The sequence below is a fragment of the Dermacentor albipictus genome, chromosome 10 (genome assembly GCF_038994185.2).
Source record: "Dermacentor albipictus isolate Rhodes 1998 colony chromosome 10, USDA_Dalb.pri_finalv2, whole genome shotgun sequence".
In the NCBI taxonomy this organism is placed as follows: Eukaryota; Metazoa; Arthropoda; class Arachnida; order Ixodida; family Ixodidae; genus Dermacentor; species Dermacentor albipictus.
Genome location: NC_091830.1, coordinates 14,386,366 through 14,402,952, shown reverse-complemented (window position 1 = coordinate 14,402,952; position 16,587 = coordinate 14,386,366). Strand labels below are relative to the sequence as shown.

The window sequence follows — 16,587 nt, the reverse complement described above, 5'->3', positions numbered from 1 at the left end:
CAGCAATTGTGTGTGCGCATATAACTTATTACCTCCTTTTGTTCCAGGCTACAGCCTTCGCAAGGAGAATACCATCCCCACTTCCATTACGTCATTTGGACTGGGATGACCGAGCTGACCGAGAAAATACCTTTCGGTGGGCGCTAGTAAAAGCCGTTGCTTTATGACGACCCACTGGGCGTCCGAAAGCTTCCCAAGCAAGTCATTGGTACCCAGTTCGAGGTGCCGGTCGGTGGCGATAGACTATGGCACGCCATGCCCCATTTTAATTCCTGGCACAGCCGGACGTTCAGTCACCCCAGCTGGTTATGAGTTAAGTAGTGGAAGGGCATATGATACTTGACTCTACTAATGATGCACGTGTCCACCAGCCGAAGCAAGTCGCGTTCACGGAGACCAAACTGGCGATTAGAGACCATGCTCATCATGCCCAGGATCGGATTACTCTGGCGAAGTTATAGCGATACGCCGTGTTGCGCATGGTCGTCATTGTGAACATACGAACCATGGATGCGGTATAAGGGTGTCACCTATGCCCAATTAAATGGGGTATCGGGAGGTACCCCTGCGAGAGCGGATGACAACCAGTTCGTACTTGTGGGGAGCAAGTCAGATCACCTTGAGGGACATACGCGACTGCCGACTCAACGGCGCGTTGAAGGCTGTTCTCAATGTCAACGTTCGGGATGCGGTTCAGGAGTGGTGGGAGTGGGGAGAGCAATGCTGAACGATACAGTGGATGGAATACGGCCTTGAGCTGTACCCCTATGCGCTCAAGAGATTGACGATCGATGTGGACGAATCCCTATGTTGCTGTGCAATCGCGAAGGAAAGAGCGTAGGTAGGTACACATGCTATTGGCCCAGCGCGAGTCATAATGGTGACGTAGAATTCACTCAAGGCCGTTATGGTCAAAAGCGCTCTTCAGATCGAAGGCGCGTGTGGGCCCTCGATGGGCGGACCAAGGATGTCGTCCTTGAAACGTAGGATATCCTGCGTTTGATAAATGCGGTCTGAAGCCGAGCTGCACGCGAGGAAAGCACGCCTTTTTGAAGAACGGCTGAAGCAGGCGCAAAAGTATACGCATTGGACGAGTTTGCCAATGTTTGAGTTGAGAGAGATGGGGCGGAGTTCGTCAGGTTTGATTAGTTTTTCTGGCTTTGTTATAGGCATGATATGTGCATAGCGTCATGCCAGGGGCAGGTATCCCCGCCTCCAGTGCGTCTTACAAATGTGTTACCTTTTCGAGATTGGGCTGCTGAGCACGAGGTCGCGGGATCGAATCCCGGCCACGGCGGCCGCATTTCGATGGGGGCGAAATGCGAGAACACCCGTGTACTTAGATATAGGTGCACGTTAAAGAACCCCAGGCGGTTAAAATTTCCGGAGTCCTCCACTACGGCGTGCCTCATAATCAGAAAGTGGTTTTGGCACGTAAAACCCCATATTTTTTTTACCTTTTCAAAATCGGAATCGGAGAGGTTACGGAGGATCTTCTATCGTATCGGATGTTTCCCTGGCGAGGAGTTGTGGTGACAGAGATCCTAGAGAATGAAGCCGTACTCCTCTACAGAGATGTCTGCCTGCAGTAACTCAACTGCTATCTCGGAATGAGGTAATCTGGATAGGTCGGTGGGGCACAGGTGGAGATGAACTTCCCTTCTAGTTTAACGATGCCAAGGCTTTGACTGTTTGCTCTTAACGACGAGTTCAAGGATATGGGGGGGGGGTATTTATGTCCTAGGCATAACGAATGCATGTTACCAGTGATACCAGAGCCTCTAATAGTGAATTCCCCACGTATGCTTCATATCCTATCCGCTTTGGAGCTGAATTGGGTTGCTGCCATACGATTACATCAGGAGGTTGTTTGGTTGTGTCTATGTACTGTTGCAGGGAGTGGTACTTATGCAGGGACCTCCTACAATTCAATAGGCACACCGTTACTTAGACCTCGCTACGCGTCGCAGCCATCGTCATCATCATCACCAAATCGAAGTGGTGGTCGTGAGTAGGGGCGTGTCCTCCCGCTACCGCTCGGGACAAGCTGAGTGCTCGTGTTCGCAACGGAAGTAGTCAGACGCTCCATACTTGTCGCCATGTAGGCTGTGAGGAACTGAGTGTGTTCCTCTGAGGCGGCAGTGATACAGGCAATATGCAGGAGTGAATTAGTGTTGGCTTTTGTATCGGCACGACTTCGGGCCTAGGATTTCGAACATGCCAGTGAGGGCGAGAGGCCACGAAGTGGCAGACGCTTGTTTGCCAGCTGGGCCAAGCAAGAGTAGTTTATGGGATGACTATCGGAGTAGACATTTGGGAATGTCCCATTGCTCTCTTCAAGCGCCCTAACACAGGTTTTATGGAAGGGCTGTCGCTGTCGCTTCGAGCACTCCGTTGCAGTGGTTGCATGATCCCCGTTGCAGGATAAGCAGTGAGGGGTACAAGAATGTACAATGTGAATTCTTGTAAATGTCTACCATGTGCGGGTACAAGTCAGGTTCTTGACTCCGCACAGTTTCACAGGATATATGCTAGGCGTGGAGCAGTGGTCATCGCGGTGACCTATTCTCAGACGCATTCTGCACATCGGTTGACACGGAGGATGTGGAAAGCAGCGCGTTTACGCCCGAGGAAGCGTACGAAGCGAGGCAGTCCGAGGCCCTCGAAAGTGATCAAGTCAGGCCGAGGCACCCAATATCCCAACCAGCAATATGCGGGTGCCAGGCGCGCACATTTCTTCCACTGAGACATACGAAAGTGTTTTCGGCTCCCAGACCGGTAAAATGCTGCCCTATACGGAGTCATGCGGGGCGACCAGGTACGTTAATAGCGGTTATCTATGCCGCCCGAGGATCACATGTTGCAGTTTGAGGAGGGCATTGGCCACGTGCGACAGTGGTGTACCAACGACCGCGAAATTTTGATCTAGTCGAGTCCGAAGAATGAGGTCACCTCGGGTCTTCCATCTTCAGGCCCAATGTGGCCCACAGCGCGATGCCTAAGGTGGGTCTCACCCACTGGTCCAAGCGAAGGCCGCCAAGTGATCGTACGATCATCACCACTGGGATCCCTTGATGATTGGCTCGTCGTCGAAGGGTCCGTAATTGCCGGTGGTATATCCACCGCTTAGGAGGTAATGCACTGCACACGAGCTGTGGAGACTCGGTGAAAGCTTAATGATCTGCTCAGCGGATCAGGCAATAGTGGATGCTCCAACTGGCTGGGAAGGAGCACGGGGCGAAGTGGCCACAGCTGTGGTAACAGCAGCTGGGTCCCTCGCCGCCGGCGAAGCCCCGAACCGAAGCGGGCCGGGATGCAAGACATGTCGTGCAAACGGGCGATGCTTCGTGTGCCCGCGCAGGGCGTGCTGGTCAAACTCCGTCGGCGGTGTCCAGGAGCAGTGTTTCGGCACGTCCACTCGTCGATTGCGTGTGGTGTTTTCCTCTGTTGGGTGTGCAGTTTGTACTGTAGATAATAAAACTCAGCTCTGCAAGATTTATGTATTCGATCAGTTTTCTTCTACAAAGGTTGCTAATAAAATGCAAAATAAACCACCTCTCTATCTATTAATGCTGCCCTGCCACAACGCCATAGCCGTGCGAGGTTGCATGCTGGTTCGCGCTTCTTGAACGGAATAGGTAGTTTTAAGAAACGTCGTTGAGCTGCAAGCACTCATTTATTATTTGCACATAAATAACGCAACCATATAGAGCTCCGCCACTGACGCTGTTCATCACGCCAGTGTTACAATAGCGAGTGTTCGCGGTCATCAAGTTCGGTGTGATCATATTTGCTCGTTCACGCGCGTCACCATGCTTGACAGCGTAATTAGTATGCGAACTTTCGCTGCAATTTATACGACCAATCAAACTGCGAGGGTTGCTTCGTTCGTGCTGTCCAAACACCTTGCTATCGCAATCAATGCTTCACTCTTTGTCGATACTGTGACATTGTTTTTTCTCCGTTACCACCTTGTGCGACCGACGGGACTCATCGTGTTCGTCGTGCTTGGCACTGTGGCTTTTATATTTTTACGCGCTCGCCGCAGGAAGCACCGTGACCATTCGGTTCGTTTAACTTCTCTCCTTTTGATGCCGATGACGTTGTGCACTTGACCTTTTTCACGGCTCCCAACGAGCGCAAGAAGGGAGGACAGGATGGTTTCGCACCGGACTGCATCGTTGTTCTGCAAGCAATGTCTGTAATGTCGTGCTTTTTGTGGTGCGGGTTTCGTTCAGCTTTAACGTTGTGTGCAGAACACGTTTATCCAAGAGTGTCCCCGGCTCAGAACTTGGCGTCCCACGAATTCGATTAGTTGAGTGAAGGTGGTGGTAATACATCGTGGGAATCGCCGATGTTGCCCAACCCGTACGACTCTGCTACAATAACGTTAACGTCAGCGTAGTTTTAGCCGTGTGGCAGCTTGTGACTACTGCACTCCGGTAAGTGCGCTGTTATTGTTTCGAAGACAGGGACACTAATTATTTCGTTGTGGAATATTGTTCCAAAAAACACAAGTATGAGTGAATGTGCAAATGATTTATGGTCGTAAAGCTCTCAACAAAATAGTCCGCAGCCGTAATTACACTACCTAAACTATTCCATGTGTGCCGCGTTCAGTGTATAATGGCATTCAGTAACAATCAATTAAATATTTTATTCCATAGTTATTACGGTGTTCTTGTGTTTCCTCTATAATCCTACGTGCGGTGAGAAACATCAGCAACACGTGATCCGAACAAGTGTAAAAACTCGTTCGCGTTTTCTGTTGCCTACCTTTGCTTTTAATGGGCGAACGTTCAGTTCGGTTTCTGTGCGTTGACAATTAATGTTCTGTTTGTTTGCTTGATGCCGTGACTCGTGGGTTCACGCATGCATCTTGTCCAACTTTGTGTACTTGAAATTCGGCTATGAAACCTTGATATGTATAGTAATTTTTGCATCCGCCAATACAACAAAAGTCGACTGATGTTTTGTGCACAGTTGGAATTTTTTTTCATGGTGTACGCTTTATAACGAACCTCGGGTATTGAGCAGACCATGCACAATCAGTGCAAGAAAGGCGGAAGAGAACCACGATGCTCGCGCAAGGATAAAGATGTATCAGATCCCCAAGGTATGATAGGCGAGCCACCACAAAGAAACAAACTGGAAATGGCAGAAAGGTGCTGCTCCTCACATATACGCGCGGCGGCGCCAAACACCGTATATGGCCCCACATGTTCAGTTAAAATTAGCAGTTCACGAGGCGAATCGCGTCGTCATTCCTTCTGCGCCGTTAGCACAAAAACCTTATTTAAGGGGTTTCAGTATATTACGGACAAACTACATGCAATTACTCGTAGGTTCAGACATCCAGACATCCACATGCCTTCCGTCTCGGGCACTTTGGATAGTGATGTAAGCTACACCCTTCTCCGCTGTGTGTACCTTTCGTCCTTGAGAGTATCTTTGGCACGGGGTTTACGAACCAGTAACGGAAGGTGGTACAAAGCTATATTGACGGCCAGCACAAACTTAATTTCTTCCGAAAAATGTGACAAAAAGACTGCGAATGCGTTCATAAAAACTCTTGCTAGCACTACCAGGCGCCATAAATTTTTTCTAGAGAAAAAAAACATGTCTACACAGCATGCATGCCCCGCCTTTACCCTCTGCTGAGGGACCGCGCCAGTCATTCGACCAGATGCTTCGTCGCGTCGGCTGCAGACGAACCGCCGGCGACGATTGCTTGCCGGAGCAGACGCCGAGTCATTGCAATACTGACATCAAGATAACAGCTTACGAATGGCAATTCTAACGGCCCGACGGGAACGCCAACTTTTCCTCAGGAGATATTGTATTTTGACGTCACCCGCCAGCTCGATTTTGTTTCGGCATTCAGTTAGCCGTCTTAACGCGCTACGTGATAGCAAAACGACGCATGGGGCTTCAAGTAGCCTCTCTGGTCGGACACATTTCATGTTGCTCTCGAGGGGTTTGCCATTTGCTCGGAACTTTTTCGGGTACGACACCCCCGAAAATGGGACACCATAGTGCATTCCGTCACCGACGGACACTTCCTTGGACGCTTCTACGTACCAAACAGACCAGGAAAATTGCACTGACAGCCCTGATACACCCACCGCTGGCGGTAGCCTGGCGCACGAAGAATCTGCTTCGGACATGCCCCCGCTAATACCAGCATGGCAGACGAGTCGGCTCAAGAGATTCCGGTGATGCGAGTGTCAGACTCCTTCTCCGTCCTTGCCACTGAAAGCATGGCGGGAAATGACCCTGTCAAGGTAGGAACGAGCATATTTTTCATTTATCTAAAGCTGATAAAGGATGCAAGCTAAGGTTTAGTGCCTCGCGGGCCACCCGTATGTGCGACTAGCAAACACAAATGCCGAACGACGTGGCCACGACAAGGCAGCCTATGCAGGTGAAGGCAGCCTATACATTAATGAAGACTCGTCGCGGCACTCGCCTCACACGAGGAAGACTGTTGGCAAATTGTTCGCCGGAAGAACAATCGTGAATCTCATCGCATAACAGTCGATCACACTGTGATGATCAATTATTGGCTTCACCTGGACCGCTGAGCACAATTCCATGGGGTCTTCGCACGCCGCAGTAGTCAGTGAACTCTGCGGAACTCATTTTCATACTGTATTTCAGATACGGCCACTGGACAGTAACCCAGATATCACATCCATCATATATCACATCCATCATATCACATCCACATATCATTGTTATCCACATATCACATCCGCACATCAGAAACCACTCGGCTGCAGTGCGAAATATTTAAGTCGGCGGCAGCTCGCTACCAACTCAACCTTACGAAACTATTGAATGTGGCGTGATCTCATAGAGTAAAATCTTATAGGAAAAACGCCTGAGGTAATTGGACGATAACAGGTGGGCAGCTAAGGTATTTAAATACTTATAGAGAAAGGGTGTTGACTCACAATGTCGGAAAAGAACTAGGAAGCTAACCAGTAAGTATGCCAGACACGAGGACGGAGAAAGACAGCATTAAACGACAGGTTAAAAACGCAGAACCTAAAAATTGGATAACTTCAATGGAAAAGAAGCATAGTGTGGAACTATATCGATATTGGAAACAGATCAGCAAGGAAGCGTTTTATGATAACTCGAGGCCATGCCATACTCTTTGAACCTAGGTCAAAATGTCTTAGAACGCGCAACCTTAAAAGAAATTTATAACAATTTATAAAACGAATAAAAAGAAAAGGCATGTACTATGTGTGGTAAATCTGTAGAAACAATAGAACACCTCATATTAAATGTGTTGGTATCCATTCCTATGTCGATGTGGGCATAGTCACGCTTCCTGAGGCCCTAGGGTTTAACATTACAGTAGTCATGTAAATAAATATGCGGTCGAAATTAGCAAAAAGCGATTAGAAGATTGTTGGCTCAAAAGCAGAGAGGTAACATATGCTTAAATGTGTAGGAAGACGTATTTAAATAAAATCGTGACTTTTAATAAATTACAACACAGTTAAACAAAAAAAGCTGAGCATGGTGGCAACTGCCATCACCCCGTTTCGAAGGGGACGCTCCTACCTTCCATCAATCCATCCATCCATGCAAACTGACCAGGGCAGAGGCGCTTCAATGTTGCTGCGCAGCACTTCCGTCAGCTGCCACCAAACATTACATCATATGCAGCGCATAACCGAACGGTGTCAAACATGTGTGCTTATCATTATGTGCACACTAGTCGTGCACAAACTCTTGAACTCCAAAGAACCGTCAAACAACGCGCTTCATCACTGGGCTACCCCAGTACACACCCATCACTGACCTACATGCATATAGTCGGGTCAATGCCTTGCAGGATTTGGCAGAGCAGCAATAGCAAGCGCAGCGTGTCGGTCTCCCCACGGCAGCTGGCAGCCAAATCCTACGGACATTCGGCTATTAACTAAACAAGCTCGATCGAATCCGATCACCTACTCCACCCTGGTCATTCGTTGACTTGGTTGACGGAATCCTTTACCGATTAACATGAGCATGTTCCGATACATCACCGCGTGAAGTAGCTGCAAACTTGCTTCCGACGGGGTCCTACAGCTTTACACTGACACCGCCCATTCTGGCCGCGGTGCAGCTGTAGGTTGATCGTTAGCCGGATATCATCACCGCCGCACACGTCTGTACCGATAACAATTTGACTAACGTAGAACTCATTACATTATACCTTGCCGTTTCTAGTACATACGTGCGACCGGCTTCATCTGCTGTGCTAACGACGTCTACACGAATTCTCAAGCTGCTTACAGCGGCTGCCATGCCGATGGGGCAGAATATACCATACCTAAATCTACGCGAGGAATGCTAAGCCGTCTACGAGATAACAGATGCACTATTAGCTAGATTCCCGCGCACGAAGGAGTCACTGAATACGATACGGCACACCAGGCAGCGTAAGCAGCTTCTCTTTCTGCATCTTTTCTTGAGGCGAACTTCCCTTCCGTGGTCATCCACTTCGCTGGTGCATCTCACCTGTCATGGGTGTGTAGCAGACTTGGCAACGCCTGCACTGTTACCGCCGTAGCAGCCGCAAGCATCTTAGCAACCCCAAATGACCTCACCACATACCAATCAATGCACTCCGTATGGCAGAGAGGGTTCTCTACCGCACTCACACTAGTGCATTGCTCTCACAAACCAGATTTCACTTTATAAATTAGAAAACTTATTGTGGTCCCCAGTATCCCAGCTTGTCGGGCTAGAACAGCCGAACATCTACGGTCATACCCGGAATTGGAGCCGCCAGGGCGGGACGCTTCATTTCGTCGGCGCGCCGTGACCTCGGACACCACGTGACTGGACCGATTGTCCTCTGAACCTCCGACCATCCTGGCGCACAGTGATTTTGGCATGCACTTTTAAAATACTAAAGGTAACAGTAATGTTTCGTTCGTACTCCGTCCTCGCTTCACCGTTGGAACTTGAAGCTTCTCGGACGATGATCGGCAGTTGTTGAACAAACGCAGGCAGGAAACGATGAGGTCAGATGTACAAGAAATATTTATACGTAAACTTTTCTATATACATGGCAGGTAAAACAAATACATTACAAATTTGAACAATTGAGAAACAGTCTCACTCTTCTACTGTCTCAATGACTGTTAGAGCCCAGACTCGTTTTAACGTACATAGTACGGAGGCTCACTGATCTATCAGCAATCCTGATTTCAGCCAAGTCTGAGGGACAGCATGTCGTCCCGATTTTCCTCTCCTGCCACGAGGAGATTTCCCGAGGAGATTTCCTCTCCTGCCACCATTTCTACTTCGGGCATAACGCCCCTCTTCGTCGCGTTAGGCCTAAGCCTACTCGCGCCTAGCGTCGCAGCGGCGTGGTCTACACAAAAAGCTCGCGAAAAGCGGGACTGCTACTTCGCGCGCTTTGGCGGTTTGCCGCTGGAGTACGAGCGACGGTTGGACGACATTGTAACGGTGGAACGACTGTTACGGCAATCTTCATTGGTGGGGTTGGGGCAGACATTCGCGCGATGTCCCAAGCCGCCACACGCGTAGCACACCTCGGTTTGGCGTTTGTAGAGCGTGCAGCGCAGAAGGCTGACGCCGCAGATGACATAGTTAGGCACTTTCATGCCGTCGAAGAGGACAACCACTGTGGTGGTGTTCTTAATTCGTTTGACTTCCAGAGCCTTCGGGTTACGATTGTTGACGATCATGCGCTGGAGTTGGGCCTCGCTGATGTCTGCGTCGACCCCTCGTTTGACCCCTTTGCAGGTGTTGTCTGGGGCCGCTATGTATGCGGCCACTTTGTACAGTCCTTCGCTTATGCGGATTTGCTGGATTCCTGCATAAGCGGCGGCGTTCTTCTTCTCCGGGGTGGATACGACGAGAACGTTTTGAGTGAAATTAGGGCAGATTACGTCGCCCTCAGTTTCTGTGGGGGCTACTGCAGCCGCCATGGCCAAGGCTTGAGCCAGCTTGATTTCGCTTATCTTCTTGACCTCAAGCCCGCCCCTTGGGCGGACAATAATTCGTATGTGCTCCCTAGGTAGTCTGGGGAGCCTCGACGAGGCTGCGAGACGTTGCAACACGCCTTGCGGGGCAGCCGTGCGGCAGCCACCCTTCGAGCCCACGTGAGCTCTCTTGCTCGTTGAAACTGGTGTTTCTTGCCGGGCTTTCTTGTGCTTGCCCAACGCTGTCGTCCAGCCTGGGCTGTTGGCTTCTTCGGAGGAGATTTCCTCTCCTGCCACCATTTCTACTTCGGGCATATTGCCCCTCTTCGTCGCGTTAGGCCTAAGCCTACTAGCGCCTAGCGTCGCCGCGGCGTGGTCTACACAAAAAGCTCGCGAAGAGCGGGACTGCTGTTTCGCGCGCTTTGACGGTTTGCCGCTGGAGTACAAGTGACGGTTGGACGACATGGTAACGGTGCAACGACTGTGCTACGCGTGGTGACGCAACTCGACGAGCCCTGGCGAGGAATATCTGGAATGAAATGCACGTAACATTTAGAATACGAGAAAAGGTATGCAAACTAGAAAAAGAAATAACGCACAAAACTGTTCTGCGGCACAACGGCCAACGAAAACTGTATGACATCGGCCTTGTTAAGAAATACGCACCAACCTTTTGGCAGAAGCTCTGGGCTGCAGTATGTCAATGAATCAGCGCTACCTCACAGGACGCTGAATGGTTTGGTACCGCTATAAGACGCGTTCCTACTTCTTGTAACGAATGCTATTATCACTACGGACGCCTTCGTACAAGGACCAATAGTTCTGAGCGTGAGTACTGAGACACGTAGTTGCTCCTACTAATGCAAAATACAGTGAACGTTCTCACCGCTCCAGACGACCTTAAAACGGCAGGTGTCAGGTAATCGGGTAGCTACCAGCCGAGTCCTCCGGGGGCCACTTCGTGAGGGCAGTGCGGCAGCGGTCACACGTCGGCAGAGTTTTATGCCCTCGATTTAAGTCACGTGCCTTATGTGGGTGAACGGATTGCGCTGTATCGCTTCTAATACAGAACAGATCGATAGCAATCAGATGACGGCAGATCAAGAAAAGGTGGGATTGTGCGTTTGTAGCATTGCTGAAGAGCGGCCAGTGAGCTGTCGTTTTGTTTTCGAAATGTCGTCGCGTGTTTCTGAGTAGCTAATACATGTTGCTTATTTGCCCATGGCTTGCTTAAATTTGTATTTTCAATATAAAGAACAGCTTAAGAGGACGCATATTTTAGTACAGTTAGAATATTAAAATAAACAGTCTAAATAGGCACTCCTTTATCCTTTCTGCCTTTTCTTTTGAATTCTGAATGCTTTAGTTATCGTGCCTGCAGGTGGTACTGTAGTCATTTCAGCTGTTTCACCTTTCGTTCCGCCTCTGCTGCTTTTCTGCCTGCTTGAATACCGACAACTCACATGCTTCCCGACTGTTACAAGCGCTTCTTGCCTCCAACGCCGGACTTGGCAACCTGAAAGTATGATCGACAGTGTGAAATACTTCCAAAGTGCGCCTTGCGTTTCCGTCTGATGCACTAACGTGTGTATAACCAGACGGGGCTGTTTTACCGCGTCCCATGGAGTCGACGGAGGGTAAGCTAACGTTTTTTTATCTTTGAATATAATTGGCATTGATGTCGACGCTGTCTACGCTGTCGGTTTAATTAGATTCCCCCTTTTTTATAGTAGTGAACGTGCATACTACGCTGAATTGACGAGAGTTAGCAATTTACTGCGACTGTTCTAATATGATGCGGACGCGACGATTCGAATGAATGGCATGATTGCCGTATTTCTAGGCGTTGAACAAGTAAAAGAAATGTGACAGGTTACCTTCACGACGCGTCGGCCGCGCCAAAGTTTAACTTATATGTGTGGATTCAAAACGAATCACCGTAGAAGACAAACATATATGCAGGAATAGGAAGAAATTATTAAAATATTTAACAATTTATCTAGGAAAGAGCTGCTTGCTAAACTAAGATAATGCAGTCTTAAACACACACATATTACGAGGAACGCAGAGCCAGAGGATTATATGCTACAAGCGTTGATCGCTTCTGATTACTCTGAAACAGTTGAGCTTAAATTCAAGTGCATCGAAGAGCCACTTTCTCGGAAAGTTGCCCATGACATTTGATAGCTACAAAGTGCAACAGCATCATAGAGAAGAGCAGGCTGTCTATTAAAGTAGAATCTCACCATAACGTTAGTTGGATTAAATATGAAAAGCTAGAAGGTGAATAAACATCTAGTAGACGCCGATGAGTGTCTTCCAGAGCAAGTGGAGGAGGTAATGGGGCGGAATCACTGCGCAGAGCACTCCATCGTGCCACCTACTCCTACTCCCCCATGTTGGGAGTAGGAACGTCGGATTCCTTAATTTTTTGGATAGACAACCTTCAAGACAAGCCCCGTTTTTAAACTGCATGTACCTAAAAGAACGGCCCATATCTTCAGGTTGGAGTGCCTTACTTGTCGGCCCAGGCAAACGGCTACAAACTCATACAGGTTGTTTCAGCTATGCTGGGCCGAACTTTAAAAAAAAAGTGCAAGTGTGAGTTACGACAAGGCAACCAAGTTAGTATTGTTCACTTTCTTCTTGACCAAATAAAATATTTATTGGTAGGACCTAGTTTATTTATTTAACGATAATTAATTATTCAACATTTAAAGTCTTCTTTTAGACGCAAACATTCAATCTTGAAGGTGTAGGACCTACTGAAAGTATCCAAATAATTTATTTCCGTGCTGATAGCTGCTGTCGTTTTGAATTTTCCGGTCTCCAAAAAAAGCACACAATGTTTGAAAGTAATACAACGCGACTACGTGATTACGCGCAAGGAAATTACTGCCCTCAAAAATTCCACCAACGAAGGATGGACGCTGCATGAAGACCGAAGACATGAGTAGGCTCCACGAAAAAATTGATAGGTGAAGGCCCCACTCTTCATCTTATGATACATTGCCATCTACTGCCAAAACCTCATCACCATTTACGCTGACAACAGTAAAAGACCTGATGGAACTTCAAGAATCGCCATGCGTTATTTATCGCACATTTCATCGCTTCAACCGACAAGATATCTCTGCAAGAGTGGTAAGAGTGACGAGAGATCCACCTCAGTTGCTCAAGGCCTGTTCGTGCTTTCGGTCTGCGTACAGCATTGATCATTCGTTCCTGGTATGTTTGAGTGCGCTAATGCCAACTCGATTAAGTGTGCATTCACGGGGTGCTTTTTTTACAGCGAATCTGTATACCTCTACCATCCAAGAAAATTTTCGTGTCATTGTAAGAAAAAAACTCCCCATACGTGGGCCGATCCCGAAGATAGTGCAATGCCGGGCCGACTCGCGGCGGAGGTGCAATTCGACATTAAAGGGCCCACATGCACAGCTTCGCTGGTCATCCTTCTTCACAGAGCGGAAGGGCACTGAGATTTTTTTTCCAATCTCGCGCACTTTCTTTAACGCACGATAGGATGAAAACCACCTGAGCTATCCCAACAGAAAAAAATAATAATTTGGACATTTCTCAAACGCTCTAAAAACTTTTACATTGAAGATTTTGCGTTTAAATTGACGCCTAAAATGTTGCTTAACTAAACGCGGTGTTTAATTTCCTAAGCTCACATCAAAGATACATTGAGTTGCTTAAGAGGGCAGCGAACAATACCAAGTTACTTGCATCTTCGCAACATAGAGATGTATTTTCTTAAGCTTGGCCGACTTAGCCGAAACAACGTGCATTCCCCATGCGCAAAACTGGGGGCAAGTCGCTGGGGAAGACATTGACTTCAGGCAATGCGCCCAATTTCGACTGCCTTGTGACCGATTGCTAATCATCTGGCACGCCGTTCACAGCTACTGTTTCTTTGAAAGATTCTTGATTACGTTACCTCTGTGAAGCAAGGAGTAGAATGATCAAGAGTGGCCGTCGCATCTTCACAGCAATCCCCAGTAGACCACGCGTACCCCAGGCCGGTCCCGCACACAGACCTCACAGCTGGCCCCAATACGAAACTGGAAATCAAGTTTGCACTTTGTCGCTTAGCAACTTGCACAAGGTCGACGGTGTAGCGCCGACGTTGCAACTAATTTCTCGAGTGATTGCAAATTGACGTGTGCCATTCACTTTGTTACCACACTGCGATTGATTTCTCCTGGACAAGGTAATAACACGACGTTTATTCTGTGCGTAGATGGCGTGTTATTCGTCGGAATTTCCGTCACGCTGCTATGTAGTAACATTGCTGTGAATCGATGCCCTAATTGTTGTGCGTATGCTTGATGTTTAAGAGGAACCTTATGCTTGGCAGTTGCTAGCAAAATACATGGTGTCTGAGGAATCGTTTTCCTCGGCAACCACTGCACCAATTTTATTAAGGTTTCAGTAAAGTTTCGTTCGTTCTCCGTCCTCGCTTCACCGTTGGAACTTGAAGCTTCTCGGACGATGATCGGCAGTTGTTGATCAAACGCAGGCAGGAAACGATGAGGTCAGATGTACAAGAAATATTCATACGTAAACTTTTCTATATACATCGCAGGTAAAACAAATACATTACAACTTTGAACAATTGAGAAACAGTCTCACTCTTCTACTGTCTCAATGACTGTTAGAGCCCAGACTCGTTTTAACGTACATAGTACGGAGGCTCACTGATCTATCAGCGATCCTGATTTCAGCCAATTCTGAGGGACAGCATGTCGTCCCGATTTTTATAGCCCAAATATACAAAGAAAAAAAGGCGGTAGGGCCGTTGGCCCGTCCCACAGGTTTAGTTGCCAATCAGTCAACCGTTTGTTAAGCCACAACCCACAGGGATGGGCTTACTCTTAAAAATGAACATATTGGAAAACAAAGCTCTTTTCCTTCTTCGCCAAAACTCCGTTACCCTCTCATTTCTGCGTAGTTAGTGACGGGCTCGGCAAAACATGCCAGGCCCGAACAAGTTATCGCTAGACGGTTTCAAATCCCAACGGCGTCTAGGCCGCAAATGTCTCGGAAGCAGGGGCACCGACACCACGAAGTGCGGCTGTACTCAGTTCGGCCGTGTGGGAGACGGATGGCCCTCCCTGTCCTTCAAACTTATTTTCTACAAGACAAAGTTCTCCGAGTGCGTGTTTCCAAGACGCCGTAGTCCGAATGCACTCTTTACGTGTGCACCGCATTCCTACAGCGTGCACTGTAAGCTGGCCTTCGACACCACACAGCCAGTCGCACCCAACAACAAGGCTGGCGATTGCGTTCCGGACGCGTAGAAGATCAGGTCCATGCTCACTGCATGCGGCACGGGGTCAGAGTTGCTAAGTCCTTCTTTACCTCGGCGGCGCCTCCAATTAGTCAGGCACTCGGGCGCCAGACCCACAATACCTTGTACAGCGGTCCCTTTCAAGGCTGGTCTGTGTGACCGTCGGCAGACTGCCAACACCGTGCGCACAATACCGACTTCCCGGAATCGGCACTCGCCCTCCTGGCGCCTGCCGTGACGCGTCACCCAACACTGCGCGGTCCGTGACCCCACATAACACAGAAACGGTTGCCCCGCTGACATGGGGGGGGGAGGACACCCCCTCTCTATACACACAGCACGTGGCCGATTCGTGACACTTAAGAACATGAACAATCAGAGCGACCTTACAGTAACCGTAGTCATTTACCGATTAGATAGGGCGATGGGACACTGCCGAAGACAGCGTTGCCCTTTTCAACCTCCCTTACCTATAATCCTTAATTTCTACAGCAAGGCTCAGGTTAAGCATGGCTTAAGTTAAGCATAAATACATAAGAAGATAACGGGGCTTCAAGCTCAATGCGCATCGGCGACTGGCGCCGCAATGATTCTCGTCGAATGGGCACGCGAAAACTTACCTGCCGAAATGTCCCGCCGGAAGAAGCTTCATGGCCGAGGCTTACTTCGAGGACCGCAAGTGAACGGCTACAGGACGACGCTATGCAGTAAAAACACTACCAGCCCGTGCTGGGCACCTAGTGCGGAGAATGCAAGACAACACTTGTGAGCACCGGCCCAAGCGAGCAGCTGCTCAGCCCTTCGGTGCTGCGGACTGGTACTTGGACGAGCACCTCTTGAGGGACATGTTCGCAGCCTGGTGCAGCGTCTGTGGCAGGGTCTGGTTTGCCTGAGACGTTAACCGCTGTGCAAAACACGTATGGCTTCGATTTTCTCTCCGCGGAATCAAACACAACACAACGGAAAGCGACAGCGCACACCTCGGGCCGCTTCTCCTGTGACAGCCCGGTATCAGTCGGCGTCTCGAGCGGCAAGGATTCGCATAATGCTTCGTATTGCGTAGATGTGAACTGTGGTTTAGGATGACGATTTCTTTTGTGGCTTGATATCCGGAAACACTGATTTCTAAAACACTAAACGGGCGACTAGCAGAAGCACAAACTTCCAACTGGAAGTTGGAAGTTTGCGCTTGTCCTTGCTGCCTTTTTAGTGTCCCGTGTCCATTCTTGCGCTACACACTTCAGTGTGTTTCGTCGTCTTGAATCAAATTAAAGCTTCAAGCATGGGCAGAGAATGGCATTTTGAGGGGGACTTACGAATGGCTTCAGAATAGGT

At 48.8% G+C, this 16,587-nt stretch overlaps 1 protein-coding gene across 5 annotated transcripts in view; it reads left to right on the top strand.

The window, feature by feature from the left end:
- The window catches only part of LOC135915825 (uncharacterized), a 60,738-nt gene that overhangs the window by 8,920 nt on the left and 35,231 nt on the right, over nucleotides 1–16,587 (top strand). For 2 of the 5 annotated variants that reach the window (XR_010568758.1, XR_010568757.1), the window contains one exon: nucleotides 48–1,263. The exons of the other annotated variants lie outside the window; for them this stretch is intronic. The gene's annotated coding sequence lies outside the window, so the exon portion shown is untranslated. Of the gene's footprint in view, nucleotides 1–47; nucleotides 1,264–16,587 lie in introns of those variants that run through there. 5 annotated transcript variants of the gene reach the window in all.